General features: G+C 43.1%; 1 long non-coding RNA gene across 2 annotated transcripts; it reads right to left on the bottom strand.

Annotated features, from left to right (window-relative positions):
- Positions 1 to 7,314: 7,314 nt before the first annotated feature.
- On the bottom strand, positions 7,315 to 13,205 carry LOC147990744 (uncharacterized). Of its 2 annotated transcripts, XR_015600599.1 has the most exons (5): positions 12,463 to 13,205; positions 11,725 to 11,960; positions 10,743 to 11,606; positions 10,381 to 10,546; positions 7,315 to 9,112 (listed from the first exon to the last, which is right to left on the bottom strand). It is a non-coding gene; the product is annotated as an uncharacterized LOC147990744 (long non-coding RNA). The 2 variants fall into 2 exon arrangements; XR_015600598.1 differs by having other exon boundaries at positions 7,316 to 9,112; positions 10,743 to 11,960.
- Positions 13,206 to 22,824: the final 9,619 nt, after the last annotated feature.

Raw genomic sequence — 22,824 nt, 5'->3', positions numbered from 1 at the left:
TTTTGCTCTACAAATTGATAAACCAAGAGACAGTATAGATGCTCATTTCTCATGCTTAACCACAAGCACACGTTTGTTCTATAGGAAGCTGGAAACATAAAAGGGAAATTGGACTTATGACGAGGAAGTAGATGTACTAAAAAGCATATGAAAGATGAACTGAAAAAGTTGAAGCTCCAGATCCTCATGACGAACTGGACCATACTGGAGTTGTGAATGGTGGTGAAGCTTTGCATCCTTCATTGTCAACGAGCTCCTGCCATGAGCCAAAATCACAAACTTCAAGCAATTTATAAAGGAAACAGTTCTTGAAATTGGGTTGAGCTTAAACTGTTTAGATTTTTTAACTACTGCAGCAGCTATACTTGAACTTGCGCGACACATTTTTGAAAGCATCTGATGTTCAGAATACGCTATATGAAAAGAGGAAGGGGTAACACACTAAGAGACATAAGCAAAAGAGAGAAACCCATGATCTATTAGCTAGGTGGTTGAACTGGCCACACCGCTGCACCATGTCGCCCAGCTCCTTCTTAATGGCCTACTTGTGATTGTCGATGAGCACTCGGGGCTTCACCATGAACCTGGTTAAAAGATATATGGGACTAGACGCTGTAGATTTAAATGAACTCTCACTAGAAGTAATTTTTGTACTTCCCATGTAGTACTACATGGACTTGCTGTAAAATACATGGACCATGTAATAATTTTGAAGTTAATTATATGATCATCTGAAGGAGCTCAAGTTGGACTGAAACTCACTCGATAACTGAAACAACTAGGGTGAGGGGTGGGATCTAGGGTGCTGCTGGCAATGAACGGCCAGGGGTGGTGGCGTTGAACGACCTGTAGTGGTGGATGTGAACGGCCAGGGTGCTCCGGCAGCAGAGCCCCACCGGGAGATGGTGATGCAATTAAACTGTTGTGTAATCAAAATTACAGCTACAAGCTAGCAAGATACTTTAGTTTTTTGTTTTGCACTATGGTCATGGAGTCAAATCAGATCAAACATGCCGGGCATATAAAATTTGTTGTTTGATGTTACCATGAGCAGTGGTTACATAGTAAATTCAAAGAAAAACAAAACATGGCAGCACCATCGTAGATAGTAGTAACGACAATTCACTTGGAAGCATCTGCTACCAAAAGTGTACTAGCAACGACAAATTAATTTGGAAGCAACTGCTATATATATGTGATTCCAAAAATGTTCCCCAAGCTATACTGAGCAGTTTCAGAACCTATACTGACAATGAACTGATCTGTTATGTTTTAACACATAGATTGTACTGTTCATTACGGACTGTTGATATAAATACATATTGAACTTCTACACTAAAAGAAAATTCACTAATAAATAACACTTCTCTTGAGCAATCAAATAAGTGTTGCATGAAATACATCAAATACTGAGAGCAATCTAACAAGTGTCACATGAAAATGGAGGAAAGTGCAAGAACTATTAAAGCAAGGAATACGTTTGAAGTAACCAGGAAGACGGCATCAAGAATTGAACTGAAATAATTTTTAGTTTTTGAACTGAACAAAAGAAATTGGATGCGTGATGACTCTGACTCTTATCCATGATCACATGATAGTGTCTTTGAACTGAACTAAGCACTCCCCCGCTGTAGCAAAATTGTATGGTCAAAATTCATCTAGAATATAGGAACAACAACATCAAATTTTATCAAAATAGTTTGATTCTCGTAGGCATTTCGACTAGCAACTATAGAGCATCAAATTTAGCACATAAGTAGCATGAGATTTGCATGAGCATCAGCAAAAAGAAATAGCAACTCCCTTTGTGGCGGAGGTGAACGGCTTTGTGCCGGTAAGGGTGATATCCTTGAGCGTTGCGTCGTCAAACGGCCTTGTGGGGAGGCAGTGAATGGCCTGGGCAGTGCGCACAGAGAGTGCCAGGCACGGGACCGCAGCGGCTGCCGGCGACAATGGGTTGCACGAGCAGGGCAGTGCCCAGATCAAACTTACGTGGAGATGGTCACCAGCGGGAAGCAGGGCTTGCGCGACGGCGGGATGCGAGTCCATTTTTCCCCCATGCTTGATCCACCACCTGATGGGGCACGTCAGTGTCTTCAAAGTTCATGACGTCGGAGGAAGGGCATGAGCCATAGGGGAAGACCTATAGAAAAATCAAAAGAGAAATTTTAAGGAGAAGAACATTACCAGTTTGCAACCATTGAAGAATTAAGTTCCTATGGCTAGTAGCTATGCATGTTTTAAGTGAGGAGGCGCTCGTCTGGTGGTGTTATCAAGGAGAGATTGCGGTGGCACGGTGAGGCCATGATGCGGGCGTCCCTGAACTGATGTGAATTTTCTTGCCAAACTAGTGTGCAATCATGGAGTGAGCTACCATATAATATAAAGTCAAACTGTAACACACATCAAAATATTTTTTACGGTTGTTCTGTATGAACTAAAGACAAAATACACATTGAACTGATAACAATGTATTAATTTTTCATATAGGAAACATATTCTTCTCCACATGAACTGATATTCTAACACATAGAGAAATGTTTCCATGTTTTTCTAAGAACAAAGGATAGAATAAATAGTGATTTTCCAGGGTCTCATTGCAGCCCTCCTTCCCATTTAATTGAGGATTCATGTGACACTTGCTTCCCATTTTCATCAGTACTAGTACGACTCAACAATAAGTTCAAAATTGTAGACGGCATCCTTTTCAGTACGACGCAACAGTACTAGTGCTCTTTTTTCCAAAAAATTGTGTGTTATAATAGAAGCATTTTTCCTATATGGATGTTACTCTTTACATTAAGAATAGTACCGATCAGTACTAGTATTTGTGTAAATTGTACTGATCAATACTGCTGCTTATCATACTGATGAGCACTAGTACTGATCTAGCTAACACACAAAATTTTTCATCTAGTGGACTTTTAACATTATATTAGAAAAGGCGAGCTAAAAAAACAACTAGATTAGAATAGAAGCATTTGCTTACATTAGAAACGATGAGCTACAAAATAAACAACCAGATGTGAATTTGCTTCAAGTCAGGTTTGCTATTTTTTTGAATTTGATGCATGTTGCACTATAGGACTGCTACTAGTTTGCAAGTTGGACTTGAGTACTTTTAAATTGTTTGCATAGTTTACTGCCGAAATCTAAACCACAAAAAAACACATCTGAATTACCAATCGTATATAGAAAAACTGAACTTTTTGCATCTACTGTCGTTTTTACAGAGTGGACTTATGTTTTCTTATGTACTTGAACTATTAAAGTTTTTGAAAATTGCCACTATCACACTTGTTATACTCTGCACACCAAAGAAATTTGATGGCTTCCTGCAGCAGCTGTCTGTTAGTGGTAAGGTCACTCGTCAGATTGTTCTCTCATCAAACTTAGTTATGGCTTGATAACATGATCTTCAATGGGCAACTTCCGTGAGTTTGTGCTAACAATCATAACTTCTTTCTCACCCTCTCTTTGCTTTGAAGTGTCAACCTAATTATCCACGGTGATAGCTCAACCACGACTAAGTACTTAGAACAATTTAGCATGCAAGAAACTAGTTATACCAATTCTTCGAAGCAAAATGCTGAGAGAAATATAGAACAGGGACGTACCATGGCACTATTCTGCAAGCACAGATAGTCCATCATATCTTTAATCCACAATCGGAAGTCACATCTCATTGCCCTCAAGAATGGTCTAAGACTTGTGGGTTCCACTGAACTATTGTTTTTTCTTCTGAAAAAACATTTCTCAACCAGTCTATTCCGTCAGACTCTACTTGCCTTCCGTCCTCCAGTGTATGTCATTGCATACATTGTCCACACAATTCAATCACCATATCTTATCTCCTACAATTCCAACGTACATCGTCCCCAAAATTCAATCACCATATCTATCTCCTACTGTTCCTGTGTGCCCAACTAGCTTGCCTTTATCGCTGTTCCAAATTTCTAGCCTTACAATTCACATACTTTAACTTTGTAGACCAGTAAAGATTCTAGAGGAACCTGCAAATTTTAAAAAATCAAACAAAGACAGCCCGTCGATGGGTGAATGGAATTGACTGATGTTATAGAAAAAAGAAAAGAAAAAAATTATAGAAAGACTGACATAAGGCAGATTCCACGCAGAACAGCTAAGTTTCGAAAAAGCAAGGAATTCCCTTTTTCACATTGTCAAGGTTTAGTCCACCCAGTCACATGGCATCGCACTCCCTTGGCTGCATCTGTTTCGTTCTAGTGGACCATTTTCTCTTTTGAAAGTTCCATCTGCTGCTGAACAATCAACGATCAATCAAAGTCCTTCATTTCCCTGCTATTTACTCCCTCCGTCCCGAAAAACATGTCGCCGTGACATTTTTGCGAAAACCCCTCTGCGAATTCCCTACACAACCCGTAGTCCCTGGTCGTCTCCCTCGCAGCCTCACTCGTCTCCCCTGCGTGCCGGAGCCCTCCCTCTCGGCTCCCCTCGCGCTGGAGCTCCCCTGCTCGGCTCCCCTACGCGTCGCCGGAGCTGCCTCGCCCCATACCTCCATCACGTTGCTTCCCTCTCCTTGTTCCCTTGCTCGTTCCCCATGGTGAACCACGGGAAGGAGAAGGCTCGATTTTTGTTCTCGATCTGCTCTCCGGTGGCGGCCTTCCCCGAGCTTGGCGAGCTGGAGCTGTCCCTTACCGTCGTCGATCTGCTCTCCGTGATGCCGCCTGCCTCCCCGGACCATCCCCTCTCGCTCAGCCGTGACTCCCTCCCTGGAGCAGCCGCTCCCACCCAACCCAAAGCCGCCGGCCGAAGCTACGCCGCAGCACGCTCCCTCCCCCCCCTTCTTGGGGACCGAATTGTGGCCGAGGAGGAGCTTGCCCTTGTCGCCCAGCAGCTCCCGCTCCAACGGGCTCGTCCACAAGTCCGGCAGCACCAGCCGCTCTTCCCTCTTCCGGCCCGCCCTCCTCCCTCCCCTCCCCTCCTGTGGCATGCTCTATTCTATTATCTTCTTTCTTTGTCCTGATGATTTTTACTGATGGAGTTGTACACATAGGCGACTCAAATCCAACATTTTAGTAAGATTTGTACTGTCTCAAAATTCACCCACGAACTCTGACTCTGAAATTAGTACTGTCTCAAAGTTCAATAAGATTTGCTCATTGTTGCGCAGTACTGAATCATGGATTATATTATGGCTCTGCAGGTCTAGCCCATCGACGACGACGGCTCCTCCTCATGCTCATCGGACTCGTGCACAAGTGCTCTGCAAGTCTGCATTGGGTAAAGTCTGAATTTTTCATTTTTACTACCGTCAAAATTCAGTTGTCAAAGAAAGTGCCATCAACATGTCAATGGCCATGCTAGACAGAGTTCTTATTCATTTCTAGGCAGAGTTCTTATTTATGACAAAACTGGATGTCTAGATAGAGTTCTTATTCATGTCTAATTATGTTGACAGAGTTCAATGTACTCTGTCAATATAATCAAAACTGATTTATTACCTTCCCATATGAACTTTACTGAAAAAATCAGTCACCATTCTAAATTTTGACAGTACTCTACAAACTGCTTCTAGGCAGGAAGCAGATACAATTTTCTTGGTGGGCGTGGTTTTGGAACAACCATGTCTTCTCTAATTTTGACCGTGCTTGAGTTTAGAGTATGGTTATACTTTTGCTTAGGGTAAGTTAACACGTCTCTTTCTACAATTTTTAAATGCTTCTTGTCAGGAAGGGAATTATGTTTATAAGGATAATGTATTTTGCAAAGGCTTTTGTACTTGCTATTTTTATGTCTAACTACCAACTGTTTATTCTTAAATAAAAACAGCAAGGTAATTGCTTTTCTTACTCGTGCTCCTGATTATGAAGATGGTCAACTAGACACTAAGAGATATGGTGAGCAATATGCTAGCAAAGGGGAAGATGTTGACCTCATGTTGCTCCCTGAGCAGATACCTTCCTATAGAGATCTGGTAAGCTTGTGCTTCTTTTGCAGTAAATTTTTTTCTATCCATTAGTGAAATTTTGAAACAGGCCACTGTGGTGCTGTTGCTGTTCAAGCAGGAGTATGTGTACACATATTTGCAGGCGAATGCTATCCTGAGATTGACTTACAGTTAATTGCTATCCTTAGATTGACTGAACTTCAGTACATTACTTCTCTTCTGACTTGAAGATGTCCTCGAATGCCAAATTGCTCTGCAGACTTTGAACCCCTTTCATTTTCTTTCATGTAAAGTTTTTTTAAATGGCAGTGGATGTTGAGTAATCTATGCTAGCAATGTGATGTTAGAGAAAGGCGTATTTCTAGACCTGCTTGTAAATTACTCCACACAAACAAGTGCATTTTTCTAGACTTGCTTGTAAATTACTCCACACAAACAAGAAAATTCAGTAGACATTTTTACAAGAATTCAGTAGAAAATTCTGATGATCAATCCACATACACAGTCTGCTTTAGTGAGTGAAGAGAAGTTGGTGGTGTTCTTGGGTCTCACTGAATGACTGACGGTGAACTCATCTTTTCAGGCTTACGATGTCTTGGGCCTATACCACAGATTAGGCCGCACACTCTTCAGTCCAACCAGTGTAAGCACCATCACTGCATATTTCCCTTCAGAATTCTGATCATGCAACTGTTCATTCAAAAGCCACTAAAATGTTGATCCCTGCGTGCAATGAAGGCTAAAATATACTCGAGGCTCGACTACATCAATTCAGTTAAACTTGGACATGACTGCAGCCCATTTAAACTTGGACTACAAATATTGGATGGATCCATTTAAATTGATAGAAAACTGAATATTCACTGTAGTCTTAGTTAACTGAATTTTCTGAAGCCATTTTCCTGCTCACAAGTTGACAGAAAACTGTTTGAAACAAATTTTGACAGTAGCAATAACCTATCTTTTCAATTGCTCCACTGCTCGTTTATTTACCGTATATCTATTTGTTACGTAAGTCATTTTCTTTAGTAAAGTATAGACAGTATTATTTCTTGCAAATTATTGTGTGACTATTCTGGAGATGGTCTTTAAGTGTTCCTATCTAGACTTTTTATTTTAGGCTATTGGCTGATCCATTCCATGAGATATGCTAGATTTTAGCATTAGTATTGATGGACCTTTGATGAAACTAAAGAAAAACTAGAAGTGTCCTTGATAGCATGAAATGGACCTCTTAACTAAATAGAACCAAATTCAGTACTGCTCCAGCTTACTCAAAACTTTAGAACATGTTCAGTCTTCAGTTAACTCCATACAAGGAACATGTTCAAATAAATCCAAATGACCCAAATTAATTCAAATAACGCAGATAATTCTAATCCAAATAACCTAGATAATTCCAACAAGGAGTTGATATACAAGTATTAGACAAGGTATACACAAGGACATGACATAAGGGCATCTTTGTCCCCTCTTGACACAAGATTACACAAGACATACACAAGGAGCACCTGACTACATGACATAAGGGCCTCTTTGTCCCCTCTTGACTACATTCTTTTCCTTTCTCTGGCCACTTCTTCCATTCCCTTCCCTTTACTTTTCTTTCGTTTCCCTTCTCTAGCTAATTCTTTCCTTTCATTTTCTTTTCCTATTGCAATTTCCATTTCTTCTATAATGGCCCTCGTATCAACAACTACCCGACTGTCGCAATATACACCGGTTATTTCCATTCCAGCATTCTGAACGCGATCCTTGTGCAAGTGGGGCAACTTATATTAATTTCCTCCTTTGGCTTTCATAACTTCAAACATAACTGCTTCTAATGTGATAAAGCTTCTGTGCAACTTGTCGGGATCGTAGTTCTCGAATTCCTCTTCCACACCCTGTACCAGTTCCTGGATGATTGTAGGTGACCTGCAGTCGGTTAGAGACTGGAGAGAGTTATGGAAGCAGAGGTCCAAACAATTTAACTCAGGGCTATTTGGGGGCTGTTGTAGCAATCATATGTCAAGATCAGTTTGTTCCACAGGTTCTCGAAAAGCTACATCATTGGGAAGGACATGAGGCTTTGCGTTATCCTGTTGGATGAATATTGTCGCTCCCTCATCATCGTCAGGCCACTTATCCTGAATTGCCGGGATAACCTTATTGATTAGATAATCTCTGCACACAGGCCTGGTTACTTTCACTGATGTCAACACTTTTGTTCCCTTTGTTCTGTTTTGACTTGTCCGCTTCGCCTCAGTCTCTTCGACGAATGCTCAAATGCCGATCTTCTCATCGAATGTTAGCTCCCCCTCATTGTTATATCGAGGCTTGGCAACAACTGTTAGGAACATCACCTTCCCAATGTTGTGAGTGTTTCACACGGTGCGCTTCGGTTCAGGTTCTCCTGGAAGTACATAGTAACTATTCTTCACTCTCGTCATGTCAAACCACTTCTCATCGATGTGAACCATATTCGTCATTGGTTTTAACATAGCCCGAGAAGTTGAGATCGAATTGTCATCGACCATGGACATACAAAATTTCAATCTCGCAAGCTTGTTCTCTAGCTTGAGGTGAGGCTTCACGGTGCTTGTGATGCGGTTGAGCTCATTCAACTGGAACCTCTTATGTAGGGTCGATCGGGCCACACCTAGAGACCATGCCAGAGATTGAATCGTTCTTCTTTTATTCAGTGGGATTGTTGAGGTCCTCTCTAGATCTAGCTCCTTTCTCTTTCGGCCAGATCTTCCTGGCTTCTTGCTTGAGACATCTACTTCTTTGCCATCGGCAATTTGCTTTTTAGCCTGTTCCCAGATTCTTTCAACAGATCGTACACCTATGTCCAACAGGTTTGAGACTAGCAGCTTGTCATCTGGTTAAACAGACCCATCTCTGAGCTCGATTACCAGCAAGGCAAAGTAAACACCATGCCTCTCCTTATCTGACAATTCTCTTCTCTTCTCTTGAAGTATCCAATTCATAACTTCATCCTCTTCCTCTTGAGCTTCATCCTCTTTCCCTTCATCTTCTTGAGGCATCCAATTCATATCTTCATCGTCTTCCTCTCGAGGCATCAAGTTCAAATCCATAACTACATTCTCTGCCACTTGAGGTTCCTCCTCTTGAGGCATCAAATTCAAATTAATACCTTCATCGTCTTCCTCTTGAGGCATCATGTTCAAATCCATACTCCTGCTAGCAATGACAAAAGATGAGTACATCATGGTACCATAACAAGGATATAGACACAAAAAATGAGTAGAATGACAGGAGCCTTGCAATCATTACAAAAATGTGAACTACTGACTAAGAAATGTTATGACAGGAGCCTTTGTAACACCATTTCATTTCTTATGAAACTTAACTGAATTTTGACCATGTCTTGTTCCTTTCTTGCTTGCTTGCTTCTCTTGACTTCCAATGGGAAGTTACTTTCTGTATGTGTATATATTGTCAATTTCTGTAACAGGATTTTGTCAGAGAAATGCATTCAGTGTACCTTCATGTCAAACTAATCTAGTTTACTGAATTTTACTCTAGTTAGAGTAGTTTTGCTGAACTTTACTCTACTTACAATAGTTTTAACTGAAGTTACTCTACTTACAGTAGTTTTAACTGAAATTACTCTACTTACAGTAGTTTTAACTGAATTTTACTCTACTTACAGTAGTTTCTACAGCCATTCTCTTGTTTGTTCCTCTAGTACTGATAGAGGTCCCAGAGCTAGTAGCAGTTCCTCTAGCAAGTGCCATATATAACTACTCTACTTACTTATCATCTCATGATTCTGCTCCTAACCTCTTTTTTACTGCCATGAATGAATTTGTCGTATTTCTGCTACTTTGGAGCAGGTTTTTCCTTCTCTGTCTCTGAACTGTGATGTGCTCTGCTAAAGTGCTAATGCCACTAAATCATCTTGTTCTACCTGGCTTAACAACTGGCCCATGTTTTTTCCCTTCATTCACCACCAACTTTACTCTACTTACAGTAGTTCCTCTAGTAACAGTTCTAGAGACAGTGTTTGTTCAGATCATAATTGCTCTGCATCTACTGATTTTTTCTGTGCCATGTCAAGCATAGATAGGTTCAATTAATTTGCTTGAATTATCAAAATTACTGTCACTACTACTGTATGCTTTGACACTGTCGAAACTGATTTAGTGTGAATATGTGCCTTATGTTTCATGCATTACAAATTTGCATTCAGAAAATTTGCAGTCAGCAGTCACACACAATTGCTTCCAACACTATCAATCACACAATTTAAAATTTTAATCTATCAGGCACCCATAAATTCTTTTTGGGGTTGTAACAGTGACTGAATTTGAATTTTCGGGATCTTGTAACTGGATTTGAATCATTTGATCTACTGCAATTACAGTAACAGATATTTTTAAATTTGACTGCAAAACAACACAGTCATTTGATCTATCAGGCACACAATTTTCAGGTAGCAGTACCTTCTTCAGAGATAAGACAGTAGCACCATGGTCACTTGGATCAACAGCAGATGGTCAGCAGCAGCAGCACGGGCGATGGAGCATCAGCAGCAGCAGCACTGCAAGCAGTTAGCAGGAGCAGAGTAGCAGCACGATGGGCAGGCTCACGGGAGCAGAGTAGCAGGTCCTGCGCCTCACTAGAATCAATTTTCTTGAATTTCTCACTAATAACACTAGAATCAATTTGTTTCCAAAAATTCTGGAATCACTTTGCTTGATTTTCTCACTGGAATCAATTTGTTTCCAAAAATACTGGAATCATGTACAGGAATCACTTTGCTTGACACTGGAATCAATTTATTTCTTGTGGCAGGAGAAATCACCTTGATCGGGCGGGGATGGAGCAGCGTCAGGGAAGCAGCGGCGGCGACAGCCTTGCCGCACGGGCAGCGTCGGGGCAGACGAGCAGCAGTAGCAGGGGAAGACGAGCAGCAGTAGGGGCACACGAGCTCCACCGGCGGCAGGGGAGAAGCAGCTGCACGGGCGCGCGGGCAGGGGAGAAGGAGCAGCAGGGGCTCGCGCGGGAGATCGAGGAGGAAGCACGCGAGCTCCTGGTCCAGTTTCCGGCGACGCCCGAAGGGGATCACGGCCGGGAGGAACTGCGGCAGCGCACGCGTGGGAGCTCGAGGAGGATCCGCGGGAGCTCAAGGAGGACGCGCTGGAGCTTGAGGCGGGCGCGGGTACATGGCGACGGCGACGGAGGACTTCCTGGTGGGCGGCGAATCGCGCAGCTGGGCGGCGCCAGCCCCTGTCGACGGCAGAGGAAGGCGGAGGAAGAAGACGGGGATGGAGGGACTTATTTGAGATGGTTTTAAATTTGCGAGGGCTTTTTAGCAAAATTACAAATGAACTGAGCCTGCGACATGTTTTTCAGGACGGAGGGAGTATATTGGTATATCATACACACAAGACGCAATTCATCACCAGATCTCAGATGTCTCCAACCAGCTTGTTGCTGCCGTTGTGTGTATGCTTCGTTTGAATCACATCCATTAGACCAGGCGTGCAAGCCCAAGAAGCCTGCGAACCTGCGCGATGTGGCAACCAGACCATCTCTTCTCTGTTCAGGCTCGTCTTTGGGTCAGAGAAGAACAGGTGATCTGGAGCATTTTGCGAAGAGAAATCCTTTGTAAAGCAAGCATTTTGCCAGGAAATTGGTACTTCGCTTGTAGTACTACATGGACTTGCTGTAAAATACATGGACCATGTAGTAATTTTGAAGTTAATTATATGATCATCTCAGGGAGCTCAACTTGGACTGAAACTCACTCGATAACTGAAACTCCTAGGGCGAGGGGTGGGTACCAGGGTGCTGCTGGCAAATGAACGGCCTGGGGTGGTGACGTTGAACGGCTTTGAGTGGTGGCTGTGAACGGCTAGGGTGCTCCGGCGGTAGAGCCCCACCGGGAGATGGCGATGCAAGCATGAGGTCGGGAAGCAGTGGTGCCGGTGGTCGGGGTCGTCCAATGTTCATGGCACAACTGTACAGGAAGTTGATTTCTCACCCATCCACAGTTTTTTCCTTTTTGGAATCCATTGAACTGAAAAAAAGCTACAATGTGAGCTGAAAGTATGAAAACAACATATCTCTGAAAGAATAAAGAACTAGCTTTAACATATCTATGAAAGAATACACCTCCGAGGAACTAGCTTTGAACATATCTCGGAGAGCATGCAAAGTTCAAGGAATGAATAAGCAAAATGGCACACTAGTATGCAGTAGTACGAGTCAAGTCTTGTACGTGCTAGTATTAGATTTGAATAGTAGCTAGAATTGAAGTTCAGGTAACCATAGCACACACATCATACAGTTTCAGTCATGTACGCACACACTGTAATAGTAGCTGCAATTAAAGTTCAAATAACCACAACACCCATAACAGAACAAGAATCCGGCTAGCAGCTAGGCAAGCAAGGAAATGTGCTTGCCTAGGCAGGTGGCCATCAGCACGCATAAATCAAGGCCGTCAGTTCAAGCATTGTGTGGCCAGAAGAAAATGTGCTTGAATCTTAGCTGAACTTTGTACAGGGATCTAAACTTACCTGAACTCATTTTACATGGATTTGCACAGTTGGCCGGTGATGAAGGCAGGGCGAGCAGAGGCAGAGGAGGACCGCTGGATGTTGTCACCATTGCCATCCTGCTCGAGTGGTGGATGACGCTGGTTTAGGGGTGCAGGGGAACGAGCCTCTAGGGGCGCTGGCGCTGGCGCTCGGAACACGTCGGGAGTGCGGCGGCCGGTGGTGAGGACCGGCCATCAACAGGGAGCAGCAGCTCCCCTTTTCCCTCGGCGGATCTTGGATCCACCACCGTGGCTAGTCTCAGGACATAGTTGGCGCGGGAGGCAGCGGTGGCCAGTTGTGCGCGAAGACCGGCGGCGCTCGGAGGTAGGTGGTGGCGCACGGAGGCAGGGGTAGGCGGCGGCACGCTGGGGGAGGGAGGTCGTGGAGGCGGCGTGCTGAGATAGTGGCCGGCCGAGGCGCGCTGGGGAGGGGGGACGTCACTAAGCAGGTGGCCGGCGGTGGCGCGCTCGGCAAGGGGCATGACGGCGGCGCGCTCGGTGTGGTGGGATCGGGTTGGGGGAATCATCCGGGACAAGGGTCCAGGACAAGAGGAGGCGAGCCCGTCGGCGGGTAGGCGTGCGGATGGCCGGCAGCGCGTGAGTCGGAGGAGCGACCCGTCACGGCGCCGCGGGCTCCCTCGCTCCGGCTGCCGCCGTCGCTCGCTTGTCCGTGACGGCTGCCTCCAGCGGTAGGAGGCGGGTTGGGGAGTTTCTACTGTAGTCAGCGCATCGCGTCCTTATAGGGCCGGGGTAACATAATATTATTCTGTTACTAGTAATAGAATAGCCAGCCTCTTAGCGGGCATGTACAATAATAAGTTTTAAATATGTACTAGTTTATCAATAGTTGGTCCACTTTATATTCTCACAAAGTGTCTTGAGTCTCGTGTTGCAGCTCGCTCTACTAACAAAGAGCCCGCTTCTCTTCTCTTTCCTCCAACTAATAAGGCTGATCATAGTGGGAGTAACTTATACTAGTGTCATGCATATGACACTAGTCTAAGTTACTACCTTCATAATGCAAAATAACATAATAGTAGTATCATAGATGGCTTCATTTATTAGCTCGTAGACTCATCTTGTTTTGGAAAGCGCTATATTACAGTAACATATTATGTTATCATCTCATTAATTACTTGCCACATAAGCAGAATTTTCTCGAAGTGTGCTATGTTACTAGCTAAGTTACTCCCACTATGACTAGCCTAAGCACATATATATTATTATTTTTCTTATAGTCTGCTTAGACTACCCACAGTGAGAGTATCATAGGTAGTAACATCACACGTATTTAGATAAAATAGATGATGTGGCAAGCAATAAATAAAGAAAGAGAGGAAAGTAGTAACATAGGTAGTTAATAGTAGTATGAGTAACATCACATATCTCAACGCAAGATGAGTCTATAGCCTAATAAATGAAGTGTTGCATGTTACTACACATATGTTACTTCCCACTATGGAGGTAGTAACATAGACTAATAACATTCAATGTTACTACCCATTGTGGCTAGTCTTATGTCACTCTATTGTGTACTTGATCTAATGGATAGTATCATAGAATAGCTATCATATGTAGTACTTTATTTATATTGTCATGCATGACACATAGTAGCATAGCATTTATTATGATACGGTTTCATGACATGATACTTAAGCCTCTCTTTCTTCATTTAATTAATTCTATATCAGCTCATCAAAATTGCCTAATTGACATGCATGATACTAGCTATGATACCCCTTTACTCTCAGCCTAGCAAAGAAGGTGTACAGATCATTTGTGCGTTGCTTTGTGAGTTTTCATCTGTTTGTTCGAGAAGCGGGGAGAAGTTTCAAACATTTCGGCCGCGAGGTGCGGCCACTGGCGTAGGCCTAGTTGGTATTTTAATTATAGGAAATTTAGATGGAGTTCAGACATCATCAAAATTGATGTGTGCCCGTGGCGTGGTCTCACGACCCCGTGGAAAAAAATTGGTAAAGTTTGGCACAAGTTTTGATGACCGCTCCTTCCAAAACGGAGCATCTCACATGAAGGATCATGGTTTTCCAAAAGGAGACGTGTCAATTCAAACTCCTGTGGCCGGTGACTTCATCGTTTGGCCTCATAAAAATTTCCACGATACGCAATCACCATTATACCATGGGTTTGATTTTCTAGAGCATTTCAGGTATCGTTAGCTATATTTAAGACAATTTTTGACATTAACATGCATTTTTTGCATAAAAATAAAATTACAACAGGAACTGCATGTGTTGTTGAAAGGGATGAGGATCACCGTTCGATCTGGGAGCATCCAATGGTGCAGACGGCCGATCCGTGGGGTTTGGGTTCTGGCCAATCAGAAAGCACGACTCGGATCGTGGGCAGGGTGGCGGGGTTTGTTCGGCACACGACTTTCATCAATGAACCGTGTGCTATTCGGAAACCAGATTGCATATTTTTGTTCACACATACTGTAGTGAGATCAATTGAGTGTGCTACCTCTATGATATAATAATAATAATAATATTAATAATAATAGCAAAAAACAGTTCATATTCATTGCCTAAGCTGACAGCATATCAAGGTCAACATATTAACAATTCTTACATCAACAAAAAACCAGGCATAACTCACAAATTCAATACACGCGACAGTTCTAAATTAAACGAATTAAGTTGCAGGGTAGGCATAAAGACTAGCCTTACGGCTTAATTCCCATGTACATGGGGGAACTGGGATCATTAAGTTGACCCCGAATGAACTTTGGGGTTTTTGATGATTTTACGCTGCTCTGTTACACGGGTGTGGGAGCCCTTGGCTGGCAACTCATCAAATTCATCGTACTCGTCCTCATCGGCAACATCGTCAACACCCAGTACTCTTCTCTTCTCATGCATCTCTAAATGGTCGTTCTTATACAAGGGGTCTTCCACAAAGAAAATCTGGGTAGCATCGCTGGCAAGAATGAATTGGTCCGCGTGATATGCCATCGTTGTCCTGTTAACACAGGTCTTCCTGTACTCATCAATCCTTACCTGACCAAGAGGGATCCATGTGCACCTGAATAATGCCACCTTAACTTTCACATATTCAAGCTCCCAAATATCTTTGATGGTTCCATATTATACCCTTTTATCAGCTTCATTTACAGTCATGCATTCTATTCGAACAGAGCTGTTCTGATACGAGGTCTTCTGATCACGTTCCTCGGTGTAGAACGTGTATCCATTTATGTCATATGCTTGGTACGTCAACACCATAGGTGATGGCTTTTGTGCCAAGCACGTAGCAATGTCATCGATGGATCCTTGTGCCAAACAATTCTTCAGCCATTCGGCGTAGTTTTTAGTGTGCTCCTTCATCTCCACATCTGATGAAGGCACCATTGGTAAGAAGCTTAGGCATATCTTCGCCAAGTGTTCTTCGGCATAAGCGATGAGAATTGGACTGTTAAGCAGTTCCGTCAAATGGGCTTTCTCTGCCAATTCTCTGGGTGCAGCCATTTCCGTGCCATCAAGGACCGGCTTACCTTTCAGCCTTCCCTCGTGGCGAGAGAGGGTCAAACCTATAGGTATTTGTTTCATGTATCCGATGCAAATCTCAACCACCTCCTCCGCGGTATAACCTTGTAGGATGCTTGCCTCTGGATGGTTTCGGTTCCGAAAAAAGCTCTTAGGTATTCCCATGAACCGCTCGAAGGGATACTTGTGGCGAAGAAACACATGACCATAATACTTTACCTCATCGACAAGGTGCAAATTGAGATGGACCATGACATCAAAGAATGACGGTGGGAAAAAACACCTCTAGGTTGGACAATGTTCTTGCAATATCATCTTGCATATGATCCATCTCTTCAGGATTTACAACTTTCTGCCATAGTTGGTTGAAGAAATCATAGAGGTCAATGAGTGTGTTTCTTATATCTTTGTCCATCAGATTCCTGATGGCCACCAGGAGGATTTGTGTCAACATTACGGGGAAATCATGTGACTTCATGTGTCCCAAATTCATTTTACCTGAGCTCACATCCATGAGACTTCTGATGTTTGCGCAATAGGAAGAGGGTGTCTTAACTGACAACAAATAGGTGAACAACTGTGTTGCTTCTTTTGTACTGAAATTGTAAGTCTGGCGAGCTTTGATGAATTTGTCATCATCTTCTGCTTCACTCTTGCGTTTTGATTGACCAGCAAGCATATTGAGTCATGAACCATCACCATCCTTTCTTTTACCTTTAATCTTGAGCATAGTACCAAGGATGCTTTCACATACGTTCTTCTCTACGTGCATGACATCGATGCAGTGACGTACACGTAGAATCTCCCAGTAAGGTAATTTCCAGAACATCGATTTCTTCTTAAACACTTGACTCTTGGGTGTTTGTTTCACCGTCAAAGGGTGGTTCTTGCCAAGCACAACATTAATTTTTTTAGCCATGTTGTGGACCACCTCCCCGTCATAGGGTCTTGGGCCCACACCTGCCTCTGCTGTACCATCAAATTCAGCTTTCATTTTTTGGTATGGGTGTTTTTTCCGCAAGAACCTACAATGACGCAAATACACTGTTTTGCGCGAGTTGGGAAGTCTTCTACTGGCTATCCTATCCATGCATGTGACACACCCTACATCTCCCTTTGTTTTCTGCCCCGGTGTGTTACCTAATGCCGGCAATATCTTGAATGGTGTGCACTAGCATCGCATGTAGATCGGAAATCTCCTTTCTGTAAGCATCATAACATTTTACAGCAGGCGCATCTATCCACACTGTTAGCAGTTCTTGTACCAGTAGCTGAAAGTAAATGTCGATGTCATTTCCAGGTTGCTTCGGGCCTTGGATAATCATTGACATCATAATGTATTTTTTCTTCATACACAACCAAGGAGCTAGGTTATATACGCACAGAAGCACTGGCCATGTGCTGTGATTGGTGCTCATATCGCCAAAAGGATTCATCCCATCAGTACACTCCTCGAGCCTTATACTTCTAGGACCCTTGGCAAAATTTTCAAACTTTTTGTCGATTAATTCCTACTGAGCCCCATCTTTTAGGTGCCTCATAGACCTATCCGCAATTAGCTCATCATGATGCCATCGCAACCTCTTTGCCTCTCTAGGGTTTGCAAACAAACGCCTTAACCTTGGAACTAAAGGAAAGTACCAAACAACCTTCAACGGGATTCCTGTCTTGATCTCGTCGTTCAATTTGTACTTGTCCTTTGCTCTCCTGCGCTTGTATTGTGGATGCTTGCATGTGGTACATGCACGCGAATCTTTGTACTCACCACGTTACAATATACAATCATTCACACAAGTGTGTATCTTCTGTACTTCAAGTTCCAATGGGCAAACAATTTTCTTCGCTTCACTCGTGCTTCTGGGGAGCACATTATCTTCTGGAAGAATTTCTTTGAAAAGACCTAACATCTCTGTGAAGCCCTTGTTTGATAGATCGTTTGCTGCTTTAAATCTGAGAAGCGCAAGGGTGGCACTCAACCTAGAATATTTCTTTTTGCAACTTGGGTACAATTCTTTCTTGGAGTCCGCATCAATGGTTGGCAGATCCTTGCACCCAATCATATCCTTTTTTGGGCCCTCGAAATCTGCAATCATAGCAGCAAAATCTGGCATATCAAGATCGTCGTCATCTGCGTCGACGTCTTGGTTTTCCAGTGGGAATTTCGGCTTTCCGTTGTTCCATTGGTAGCGTGATGCCCCTGCCCCGATGTTAGATTCAACATCCATGTGACACTTATCAGGGTTTGGCATCTCGCTCCCTGGGTATCTTCATCCATGACCTCCTCTTCACCGTGTCTGGTCCAATGTGTATATCCATCCATGAATCCCCTAGAGACTAAATGCATCTGGACATCTGCAACTTCATATGACTCTGTACTGGCACAATTAGTACATGGACACAGGATGTACTCCGCATCACCAATTGCCCTCTTTGTAATTTCAGCCAAATTCATGAACTTTGTCACGCCATGATGTCTACTACACAACATTCTTCTTGTGGACGTTGTTCGGCCTCCAAGTGCAGAGGTTTGTAGGATAGTAGCAAATTTCCCTCAAGTGGATGACCTAAGGTTTATCAATCCGTAGGAGGCGTAGGATGAAGATGGTCTCTCTCAAGCAACCCTGCAACCAAATAACAAAGAGTCTATTGTGTCCCCAACACACCCAATACAATGGTAAATTGTATAGGTGCACTAGTTCGGCGAAGAGATGGTGATACAAGTGGTATATGGATGGTAGATAAAGGTAATTGTAATCTGAAAATATAAAAACAGCAAGGTAACTAATGATAAAAGTGAGCGCAAACGGTATTGCAATGCGTTGAAACAAGGCCTAGGGTTCATACTTTCGCTAGTGCAAGTTCCCTCAACAATACTAACATAATTGGATCACATAACTATCCCTCAACATGCAACAAAGAGTCACTGCAAAGTCAGTAAGCGGAGAACGAACGAAGAGATTATGGTAGGGTACGAAACCATCTCAAAGTTATTCTTGCCAATCAATCCGTTGGGCTATTCATATAAGTTTCACAAACAGCCCTAGAGTTCGTACTAGAATAACACCTTAAGACACAAATCAACCAAAACCCTAATGTCACCTAGATACTCCAATGTCACCTCAAGTATCCGTGGGTATGATTATACGATATGCGGCACACAATCTCAGATTCATCTATTCAACCAACACATAGGACCTCAAAGAGTGCCCCAAAGTTCTACCAGAGAATCACGACGAAAACGTGTGCCAACCCCTATGCATAGGTTCATGGGCGGAACCCGCAAGTTGATCACCAAAACATACATCAAGTGAATCACGTGGTATCCCATTGTCACCACAGATACGCACGGCAAGACATACATCAAGTGTTCTCAAATCTTTAAAGACTCAATCCAATAAGATAACTTCAAAGGGGAAACTCAATACATTACAAGAGAGTAGAGGGGGAGGAGAACATAAGATCCAACTATAATAGCAAAGCTCGCGATACATCAAGATTGTGCCAAATCAAGAACACGAGAGAGAGAGAGAGAGATCAAACACATAGCTACTGGTACATACCCTCAGCCCCGAGGGAGAACTACTCCCTCCTCGTCATGGAGAGCACCGGGATGATGAAGATGGCCACCGGAGAGGGATTGCCCCCTCCGATAGGGTGCCAGAACGGGTCTAGATTGGCTTTCGGTGGCTACGGAGGCTTCTGGCGGCGGAACTCCCGATCTATTCTGTTCCCCGATGTTTTTAGGATATATGGAGATATATAGGCGGAAGAAGTACGTCAGGGGGCCCACGAGGGTGGAGGGCGCGCCACCCTACCTCGTGGCCTCTTCGAAGGTTCCCTTACATGCACTTCAAGTCTTCTGGGCTTCTTTCCTTCCAAAGATGAGTTCTGTGAAGTTTCAGGTCAATTGGACTCCGTTTGATTTTCCTTTTCTTTGAAACCCTAAAACAAGGTAAAAACAGAAACTGGCACTGGGCTCTGGGTTAATAGGTTAGTCCCAAAAATGATATAAAAGTGTATAATAAAGCCCATAAACATCCAAAACAGTAGATAATATAGCATGGAGCAATCAAAAATTATAGATACGTTGGAGACGTATCAGCATCCCCAAGCTTAATTCCTGCTCGTCCTCGAGTAGGTAAATGATAAAAACAGAATTTTTGATGCGGAGTGCTACTTGGCATAATTTCAATATAATTCTTCTTAATTGTGGCATGAATATTCAGATCCGAAAGATTCAAGACAAAAATTCATATTGACATAAAAATGATAATACTTCAAGCATACTAACTAAGCAATTATGTCTTCTCAAAATAACATGCCAAAGAAAGTTCATCCCTACAAAATCATATAGTTTAGTCATGCTCCATTTTCGTCACACAAGAATGCTCTCATCATGCACAACCCCGATGACAAGCCAAGCAATTGTTTCATACTTTAGTAATCTCAAACCTATAAACTTTCACACAATATATGAGCGCGAGCCATGGACATAGCACTATGGGTGGAATAGAATATGATGATGGGGGTTATGTGGAGAAGACAAAAAGGAGAAAATCTCACATCAGCGAGGCTAATCAATGAGCTATGGAGATGCCCATCGATTGATATTAATGCAAGGAGTAGGGATTGCCATGCAACGGATGCACTAGAGCTATAAATGTATGAAAGCTCAACAAAAGAAACTAGTGGGTGTGCATCCAACTTGCTTGCTCATGAAGACCTAGGGCACTTGAGGAGGCCCATTGTTGGAATATACAAGCCAAGTTCTATAATGAAAAATACCCACTAGTATATGAAAGTGACAAAACAAGAGACTCTATATCATGAAGATTATGGTGTTACTTTGAAGCACAAGTGTGGCAAAGGATAGTAGCATTGTCCCTTCTGTCCTTTTCTCTTTTTTCTTTTTTTTTCTTTTGGGCCTTTTCTCTTCTTCTTTTTATGGCCTTTCTCTTTTTTTAGGCCTTTCTTTTTTTATGGCCTTTCTTATTTTTATATTCCTCACTTGGGACAATGCTCTAGAAAATTATGATCATCACACTTCTATTTATTTACAACTCAATGATTACAACTCGATACTAGAACAAAAGATGACTCTATATGAATGCCTCCGGCGGTGTACCGGGATACGCAATGGACCAAGAGTGACATGTATGAAGGAATTATGAAAGGTGACTTTGCCACAAATACTATGTCAACTACATGATCATGCTAAGCAATATGACAACGATGAATGTGTCATGATAAATGGAATGGTGGAAAGTTGCATGGAAATATATCTCGGAATGGCTATGGAAATGCCATAATAGGTAGGTATGGTAGCTGTTTTGAGGAAGATATAAGGAGGTTTATGTGTGATAGAGCGTATCATATCACGGGGTTTGGATGCACCGGCGAAGTTTGCACCAACTCTCAATGTGAGAAAGGGCAATGCACGGTACCGAAGAGGCTAACAAGGATGGAAGGGTGAGAGTGCGTATAATCCATGGACTCAACATTAGTCATAAAGAACTCACATACTTATTTCAAAAATCTACAAGTCATCAAAAACCTCGGCACTACGCGCATGCTCCTAGGGGGATAGATTGGTAGGAAAAGACCATCGCTCGTCCTCGACCGCGACTCATAAGGAAGACAATCAAATAACACCTCATGTTTCAAATTTGTTACATAACGTTTACCATACGTGCATGCTACGGGACTTGCAAACTTCAACACAAGCATTTCTCAATTTCACAACTACTCAACTAGCACGACTTTGATATTATTAGCTCCATATCTCAAAACAATCATCAAGTATCAAACTTCTCTTAGTATTCAACACACTCATAAGAAAGTTTTTACTAATCTTGAATACCTAGAATATTAGGATTATTTAAGCAAATTACCATGCTATTTAAGACTCTCAAAATAATATAAGTGAAGCATGAGAGTTCATCTATTTCTATAAAATAAAACCACCACCATGCCCTAAAAGATATAAGTAAAGTACTAGAGCAAACTGTTGGGTTTTGTAGTAATTTCAAAAAAATTCCTACGCACACGCAAGATCATGGTGATGCATAGCAACGAGAGGGGGGAGTGTGATCTATGTACCCTTGTAGATCGACAACGGAAGCGTTAGCACAACGTGGTTGATGTAGTCGTACGTTTCACGGCCCGACCGATCAAGCACCGAAACTACGGCACCTCTGAGTTTTAGCACACGTTCAGCTCGATGACGATCCCCGGACTCCGATCCAGCAAAGTGTCGGGGAAGAGTTCCGTCAGCACGATGGCGTGGTGACGATCTTGATGTTCTACTGTCGCAGGGCTTCGCCTAAGCACCGCTACAATATTATCGAGGACTATGGTGGAAGGGGGCACCGCACACGGCTAAGAATATGATCACGTGGATCAACTTGTGTGTCAAGGGGTGCCCCCTGCCCCCGTATATAAAGGATCAAGGGGAGGAGGCCGGCCGGCCCTCTATGGCGCGCCAAGGAGGAGTCCTCCTCCTAGTAGGAGTAGGACTCCTACTAGGAGGGGGAAAGAAGTGGGGAGGGAGAGGGAAAGGGGGGCGCCGCATGTAGGGTTTCGTAGTAATTTCAAAATTTTCCTACGCACACGCAAGATCATGGTGATGCATAGCAACGAGAGGGGAGAGTATGATCTACGTACCCTTGTAGATCGACAACGGAAGCGTTTGGTTGATGTAGTCGTACGTCTTCACGATCCGACCGATCAAGCACCGAAACTACGACACCTCCGAGTTCGAGCACACGTTCAGCTCGATGACGATCCCCGGACTCCGATCCAGCAAAGTGTAGGGGAAGAGTTCCGTCAGCACGATGGCG

This window comes from Triticum urartu, chromosome 1A (assembly GCF_056163025.1).
Source record: "Triticum urartu cultivar PI428250 chromosome 1A, HENAU_Tu73, whole genome shotgun sequence".
NCBI classification, from domain to species: Eukaryota; Viridiplantae; Streptophyta; class Magnoliopsida; order Poales; family Poaceae; genus Triticum; species Triticum urartu.
This window is presented reverse-complemented; position numbering and strand designations above follow the sequence as displayed.